General features: G+C 48.4%; 1 long non-coding RNA gene across 1 annotated transcript; it reads left to right on the forward strand.

The window, feature by feature from the left end:
* Window positions 1-5,971: 5,971 nt before the first annotated feature.
* Window positions 5,972-7,366, forward strand: LOC141027691 (uncharacterized). The gene is made up of 2 exons (XR_012189397.1): window positions 5,972-6,920; window positions 7,020-7,366. It is a non-coding gene; the product is annotated as an uncharacterized lncRNA (long non-coding RNA).
* The last annotated feature ends 1,252 nt before the right edge of the window (window positions 7,367-8,618 follow it).

Here is an 8,618-nt window from a genome sequence, read left to right on the forward strand (position 1 = left end):
GACAATAGATTGTTGCTATATCGATACACGTTACAGATGCTTTTCATTATATACTCAGATGATAGACTTGCCCAACATCTGGAAGTCCATACATGCCTAAAAACCTCGGTACTTGCCTATAGTTTTTTCCAGTGAAGACGGTAAAACTAGCGCGCACTAAGAAAAACATACTCCCTTGAAAGGAAAACAGTGATGTACAAACATATGGATATAGAAATGTAGAGGTATAGAACAAGCATAGGAAGAAAAAAGAACAAGCATTAATGGTTGCTAGATATCAGAGGGTCTAGTTCCTGTTCTGTGAAACGAGTTATTTGCCAGACCTCTGTCCTATCATGGAGTATGGCATTTTCTGTGTCTTGTCCATTTTTCATCTTGGCTAACCATTGCTTTGTAGCTGCCTCAAAATGATGCAAAACTTGCCTTTTTTTCATTTATATACTCAATGATATATTGTTTAATTGCTGCAGGGGGGCCTCCATCTTTACAGAACATGATATAAGGGGTTAGGCAACTCCACGCATCTAGACCAGGCAATTGATACACACAGATCAAGCAACTTAATACAATTGAAGTCAAATACTTGTTTTTCCCACTATTCTGATAGTTTCAGAAAACGTACACCATCAAGGTTAGGCAACTCCACACAGCTAGACTAGGCAATTGGTACTCACAAATCAAGCAACTTCAAGAAACTGAAGTGAATCAAATATTCAAAAAGTAGAGAAAAGTCGGGTAAGTGACATCTTAGGCACACATTTTAGGGGTGATAAGAAGGGGGATTGGGCGGCAGACAATTTATGTATGTGGAAACACAAAACTCACATATTTTTGTCTAAACAACAGGCAAGTCACACATAAAACTCTAGCAAGTCCCCCACGGTTTCTAGCAAGTCACATACAGGACCATTGTAGCTTTGTTTGTTACGCAAACCATGGCGAACCCCTTTGTTTTTCCTTTTTTTAGGACCCACCTAAGAAAAATCTCAAAGCTATCCAAGGAATGCCCAAGTAAGAAACCTCCACCAGCTACTCTCAGATAATCTTCATACCCTTCCCTTGGAAGTTAGTTGCTTACTATCTAGACAGAAATCAATTGTGTGTGATTACTTATTGCACTAAACTTGCTTAAGAAAACCTCAGCACTTACCTACAGTTTCTTTTCAATGATGACCGTGAAACTGAAGAAGAGCCTAGTATATCAATGATTGGCAGGAAATCTGTTGCTCACTACCAGTGTGCATGAGCACGTAGTTGCTTAATGGCAGAACTGGAGTTGCTTAAAACAACCCACCTAGATGTTTGCTGCTTTTAATTTAAAATTTTACCACATACATTGTACAAAGCAAACTAAACTCATAAGATATACATGAGTTGCTTACCCTTTTTCCACCCTTTTTTTATTTGCTTAAAAGTGCCCCAGTAGTTGCCCACACTTTTTTCCACGTCTTTTTAGTTCTAGCATGCATGAGCACACATGAGTTGCTTGCTCTTAACATGATCTTTTGCTTAAAACAAAGCCTAGAAGTTGTTGCTTCTTGTTTTGTTTTTCAATACACCCTTTTCTAGCCCAAAAGCAACCTAAAAACACAACAACTGTCAAGAGTTGTGGTTCATGTCCTGCCAAGAGTTTCTTGGTGTCAATACCTGATTTGCCTATCAAATCCGCTATAGTTGCTCACTTTCTGTTTTTTTTTCAACGGGCGCAGCACAACAACCATACTAGTTGCTCATGGATCTGGGAAAACGAAAGAGAACACTGGGAGGAAGAAGGTGCAATCAGATTTTAAAAAACAAGGTGAGAAAATCACACCTCCTATCTCTTCTTACTTTGGCTCTATATTGGTAGATTCTTTTTTCAGTTTTTAAGCTTCAATGGGGCAGCCATTGCAGGGTCCTTTCGATTTTTGGGGAGAAGAAGAAGATGAGCGTGGGGGTGGGTAAGTGTGACGCCCCCGATTTGACCGTACACTAATCATGCACACAAATGTGTACGACCAAGATCAGGGACTCACGGGAAGATATCACAACACAACTCTAAAACATAAATAAGTCATACAAGCATCATAATACAAGCCAGGGGCCTCGAGGGCTCGAATACAAGTGCTCGATCACAGACGAGTCAGCGGAAGCAACAATATCTGAGTACCGACATAAGTTAAACAAGTCTGCCTTAAGAAGGCTAGCACAAACGGGGATACAGATCGAACGAGGCGCAGGTCTCCTGCCTGGGATCCTCCTAACTACTCCTGGTCGTCGTCAGCGGGCTGCACGTAGTAGTAGGCACCTCCAGTGTCGTAGGTGTCGTCGTCGACGGTGGCGTCTGGCTCCTGGACTCCAGCATCTGGTTGTGACAACCAGATAGAAAGGAAAAGGGGGAAAAGAGGGAGAGAAGCAACCGTGAGTACTCATCCAAAGTACTCGCAAGCAAGGAGCTACACTACATATGCATGGGTATATGTGTAAAGGGACATATCAGTGGACTGAACTATAGAATGCCAGAATAAGAGGGGGATAGCTAGTCCTGTCGAAGACTACGCTTCTGGTCATCTCCATCTTGCAGCATGTAGAAGAGAGTAGATTGAAGTCCTCCAAGTAGCATCGCATAGCATAAATCCTACCCGGAGATCCCCTCCTCGTCGCCCTGTTAGAGAGCGATCACCGGGTTGTATCTAGCACTTGGAAGGGTGTATTTTATTCAGTATCCAGTTCTAGTTGTCATAAGGTCAAGGTACAACTCCGGGTCGTCCTTTTACCGAGGGACACGGCTATTCGAATAGATAAACTTCCCTGCAGGGGTGCACCACATAACCCAACACGCTCGATCCCATTTGGCCGGACACACTTTCCTGGGTCATGCCCGGCCTCGTAAGATCAACGCGTCGCAGCCCCACCTAGGCTCAACCGAGAGGTCAACACGCCGGTCTAACCCTATGCGCGCAGGGGTCTGGGCCCATCGCCCTATGCACACCTGCACGTTGCGAGGGCGGCCAGAAGCAGACCTAGCCTAGTGGCGTTCCAGTCCAATCCGGCGCGCGCCGCTCCATCGCTGACGTCAAAAAGAGCTTCGGCTGATACCACGACGCCGGGATACCCATAACTACTCCCGCGTAGATGGCTAGTGCGTATAGACCAAATGGCCAGACTCAGATCAAATACCAAGATCTCGTTAAGCGTGTTAAGTAACCGCGAACGCCGACCAGGGCCAGGCCCACCTCTCACCTAGGCGGTCTCAACCTGCCCTGTCGCTCCGCCACAAAGATCCACTTGCGGGTACTCCTACGAGCCGACCCGACTTTAGTCATCACATGTGTCATGTATATAGTATATAAGTATATACCCGTGATCACCGCCCAGGTGATCACGGCCCGATAGTATAGCACAGCAGACGGACAAGAATGTAGGGCCACTGATGGAAAACTAGCATCCTATACTAAGCATGTAGGATTGCTGGTAAATGTAACAACAGTAGTAGCAAGGATAGGCTATGCATCAGGATAGGATATCGGAAAGCAGTAACATGCTACACTACTCTAATGCAAGCAGTATAGAGAAGAATAGGCGATATCTGGTGATCAAGCGGGGGGCTTGCCTGGTTGCTCTGGCAAGTAGGAGGGGTCGTCAACTCCGTAGTCGAACTGGGCAGCAGCCGTGTCGGTCTCGTAGTCTACCGGAGAGAAGAGGGGGAAGAAACAGTAAATACAATGCAAACATAAACATGACGATGCGTGACATGACAATGAGCAGTGCTAGGTGTGCCCTAACGCGACAGTAGGTGGTACCGGCGAAGGGGGGGAACATCCGGGAAAGTATTCCCGATGTTTTGCCTTTTCGGACAGATGGACCGGAGGGGGAAAGTTGAGAGTTCGATAGGTTGGGGAGGTGTGGTGGATGAACGGACTGCGTATCCGGATTCGTCTCGTCGTTCTGAGCAACTTTCATGTTGAAAATATTTTAATCCGAGATACGGATTAAAAGATATGATTTTCTAAAGATTTTATTAATTTCTGGAATTTAATTAATTATTTAATTTAATTCGAAAATGGATTTATGACATCAGCATGATGTCATGCTGACGTCAGCAGTCAACGCTGACCGTTGACCTGGTCAACCTGACAGGTGGGTCCCAACTTTCAGGGGCTGTTACCTAATTAACTACTGTTTAGTTAAATTAATTATCTAATTAGATTAATTTAAACAGGATTAATTAACTTAATTAATTTAGTTAATTAATTAATTATTTAATTAAATTTATTTTTATTATTTATTTTATTTATATATTTATTAATTAATTTATTATTTGTTTTATTTTTTTAAATCATTTTTTATTATTATTTTTTTATTTTCTTTTCGTTCTGTGGGCTGGGGCCCGTCGTCATAGGCCCTGGGCCAACTCGGGGCGGTTAGCGGGCGAACGGGCACTGGGGTTCAGGCGCTGGCCTTGTGCGGTTGCTCGCCCAGCAGGGCTGCCAAGGCCATGGCCACGACCGGCCACAACGGGAGTTGGCCGGCGAAGGCAACGCAGGGGCGAAAGAGGCGGGCCAGAACGGGCGCAGCGGGGCGGCGCCGGCACACGGGGAGCGGCGGGGCGCAGCAGGCGCGGCGGGGCCACGAGCGGCAGCAGGTGGCGCGGGCAGGGGAAGCCCGATGCGTGGTCTGGCTAGCAGGGACGCGCGGGATCGATGGCCGGGACCATGTCCGACGGCGACGAAGCTACGGGTACGAGCGGGAGGCACGCTAAGGGTCGAAACAGTCGGGGAAGAGGAAGAAAAGGGAGCGGGGGCTCACGAGGCCCTGTAGATGTGCTAAAGCGAGCTCGGGGAGGCGCCGGAGCTTGGGGCGACGATGGTCGACGACGGCGCGTTGACGAGTGACGGGCGCGGCGTCTGCAGGCGTCGGTCGACGAGGGAGAGGCGACGGAGCGCGAGGGAGGAGCTGCGAGGCGTCCGGTGGGGGAGGGATCTCCGGGCGGCGGATGGCGGGTCGGGCGCGGCGTCGGGGCTCCCAGATCGTGAGAGGGGGAGGCGAGGAGGACGGCGGTGGGGCGGCGCCGGGGTGGGCGCCGACGGCGTTCGACGGGGCCGGAGCAACTGCCCCGATCCAGATCCAGACAGGATCGGGTGAGGGAGGGGGAGTGGGGAACGAGGAGGAGTGGGGCGGGGGGGTTCGTGCGCTAGGGTTACTGGAGTGGGAGGGATAAGGAGGCCCGACTGGGCCTGGTGGGCCGGCCGGTGCGGCGGCCAGCTGGGCCGTTCGGTCCAACTTGGGGGGGTTGTTTCTGTTTGTTTTCCCTTTTGTATTTTCTTTCTTTTATTTATTTTCTTTTCTGTTTTATTTCAATTTAAATTATTAAGACATTTTATAAAATGTGTTTACTACACCATATTTACTTATGCAAAATATGGCATCTCCTGAACATTTTGTTTTAAATTTTGAAAAACTTTTATTGTTGACACTAATTGAATTTAAATTATGAAACGGTTTTGGATCATCGCACGGTTAACAACAGTAACCGAGGTGACGTGGCATGATTAGCGGGGAATTACTGTAGGTTGATTGCCCGGGCATTACAGTAAGGAGAGGAAAAGGGGGCGTTGGGCACATGGGTACGTAAGGGGAACCACACCTCCCATTTGAGGACGGGCGTTTGATCAAGCACGTGATGGGAGAGCTGAAAGAAAGCATATGCCAGCTGGAGGAAAGCGTGGGCCTTCCTACTTTCCAAATCTGGATCGGGGACCAAAACATACATAAATAAGGGAGGCCGCCATGGGGATTTGCCCACTAGACACGTCCAATCTATTGAGCCTACCTTGAGATATTAATTTCAGTTGATGTGCATGTGACATACTATTTTAAACGTTTGGAGCCGGGGCACCGGCGGAACGCTCGGCCGGTCGCGCGCACAGCGTTGAATTGTCTCGCGACGAACGCTCCAGTTTACACCACGTCATGAAGTCAGCCAGCGCACACACACGTGAACACGGTGGGACCACGCACCGCTCGTGAGCAACCTTATCCCCTCCGATTTCTTTCTCATTCTCTCGTTCTCTCCTTTCTCTTCCAGAGTATGCCTGAGCAGGCCCTTTCCTTCCCCTGCTCCAGATCAGCGAGCGGCCATGGCCGGCTCCTACCCCCGCCAAGGCAAATCGCGGGGAAGGGCCACCACGCGCCATGTCCTTCCACCCACTTGAGAGGAAACCATGGCAGGGTGCTCCATGCTCGCACAGATCTCCCGAGGAAGGAGGAGACGATGCAGCGGGGGAGCTGTAGGTGTCGTGCACCGACGGTGCTGCGACAGGGGAAGGGTACACACGCCGGTGATGGCGTACCCCCGCGCGCAACTGGCGAGTGGTGGAGATGGTCCCCGGCTACGGTGGAGTTGCAAGCGGCAAGGGGCAAAGCTGCAACCGGCAAGCGGCGGAGCTGGAACCGGCCTGAGAAGGAGCTGGAAACATTGATTTTTTTTTTGCTGGAAGGTACGGCGTGGGACTGAGCTTCAACGCCCATTTTTTTGCTGGAAGCAGGGATTTATTTTGTTGGAAGCAGCATTTTCTTTTGCTGGAACACTTCTTTCAAAGCTGCGAACAACTTTTTTTTCTGGAAGCAGTGATTTTTTGTTTTGTTTGAAGCAACAATTTGTTTTGCTCGAACTAGGCTCTTCAGAGCTACGATGATGGAACAACACACTTTTTTGCTGGAAGCGGTGTTTCTTTTTGCTGGAAGCGTCACTTTGGATTGCTACTGTCGATGCATCACGACGAGCGGCAGAGCTTCATATCTGCAATGGGGACAAGAGAAAAGCTACGACAGTTGAGGGAAAAAGCTACAACCAGTGTTTTTTTGCTGTCACCGATGTGTGGTTTTCTTTCACTGGGACGTACGACCTGTGGTGGCGGACGGCCAGCGCCGGCAGCACGGTGATGCCTCGAGGTTGCAACCATTGTTGTTTTTGCTACTACGGTGTTCACGAATTGATACATCCGTTGTCTGTTTTTGCTACTACCATCAATGCACAGTCAACAGATTTTTTTCTTACGTTTGACCGCGACGAAGTGTGGGGGAGAGATTCGACGGCGAGCGTCGGGGGCCAGTGCAGCGACCCGCCGCGACGGGCGAGCGCGCGAGGGTGGGTGCTTCGAGGTCGGTTGTGTGCTCGTTCATGAAGAGTCCGAGTAGGAAGAACGAGCAGGGGGGAGAAACAAGATCGTGCGGCTACAAAGCACTTTTATCGTGCGGTCCTGGTGTGACCGGCCCAAAGTTGCGCCGGCGCGCCGGCGCCTATTAGCTCCCTTTAGTATATTAGAGATGGGTCTCCTTCCTGCAATTTAATTAATTGCTCCGTTGAAAGTGAATTTCCACCTCAGTCTTTGCATGCATTGAGCTAGCTCACCAGAGTGACGGTTTTCGGTCGGCCATCGTCGACGAAACTGTCGAAACAACTATTGCCGCAGTTGCAAAGCTGGAGCCTAATTATATCATGGTATACAAGACATGGATTCTACATGTAACCGGCTAACCATTCATATCTGTAAATTGTTATTTTTTTATTTTTTAAATGGTAGGGAGAAGACTATAAATCTTGTTTCACAAAAAAAACACTATAAATTTCAAATACAGGTCACGGAAGTACTCTTTACAAAGTGGTACAGAAGGCGAAAAGATTGCTGGATAAAAGTTCCAAGCAGATGGCGATTCATACAAATTCCGGCTACCAGGTTCAATCATCATATTATTACCAACTGCTATTGCTTAGGAACAGTCCCTAAATGTCCACGGACGCTGATGCGGGAGTCGATCATCCAAGCCAGTGCTTTAAATATCTGCCCCTCTTTTTTCCTAAGTACACAACACTTAAAATAATTGTAGAAAATAGCATAATTCATCCATGAATAACATGCAAATATCCCTAGTAGAACAATTCATCCATGGATCATCCCTGACTATCTTCCTGGCCAACCTGAGCAACCTCTACCGTGCTTCGTCGTGGCTTGGGCTCCGAACAACTTGTTTAGTATGTTCTCGTCATGGGGACCGAACTCGCTCCTGACAGGGTTCTCCGGCCACATCATCTTACGGAGGGCTGTCAGGCCCGTTGCCATTAGCACCACTGGTGGCACCCCTGTTGTTGTTGTTGTTGTTGTTGTTGTTGTTGTTGTTGTTGTTGTTGTTGTCGTTGTCGTTGTCGTTGTCGTTGTCGTTGTCGTTGTCGTTGTTGTTGTTGTTGGTCGGCTTTCCGCAAATTTTTCGGCCTACTCTTCGTCGTCTTCAGCCTCGTAGGTTGTGCCTTCGAGGACGGCGGTAAGATCTTTGACGTTAGTAACGAGATGGGTGGTGGGTGGGGAAAAAAGTAGACTCCCCTCGGGAATTCCACAATCCGATCTCACTCCCAGAACAGGCAATCCGACTTAGCAAGATCCTGAATCCAATCTAACATAAAGTCTTGGAGAAATTTTTCATGCTCCTCCTTGGCCTGATCTGACATCGGGACCAAGGAAAGTGGCTTCGGGATCCGATCTGACGTCGATCTTGTAGTAGGTTTCTCACCTTCCTTTTGAGCCTGATCTGACATCTTCACCGAGGAGAGTGGCTTCAAGATCCGATCTGACATCGATCCT

This window comes from Aegilops tauschii, chromosome 7 (assembly GCF_002575655.3).
Source record: "Aegilops tauschii subsp. strangulata cultivar AL8/78 chromosome 7, Aet v6.0, whole genome shotgun sequence".
In the NCBI taxonomy this organism is placed as follows: Eukaryota; Viridiplantae; Streptophyta; class Magnoliopsida; order Poales; family Poaceae; genus Aegilops; species Aegilops tauschii.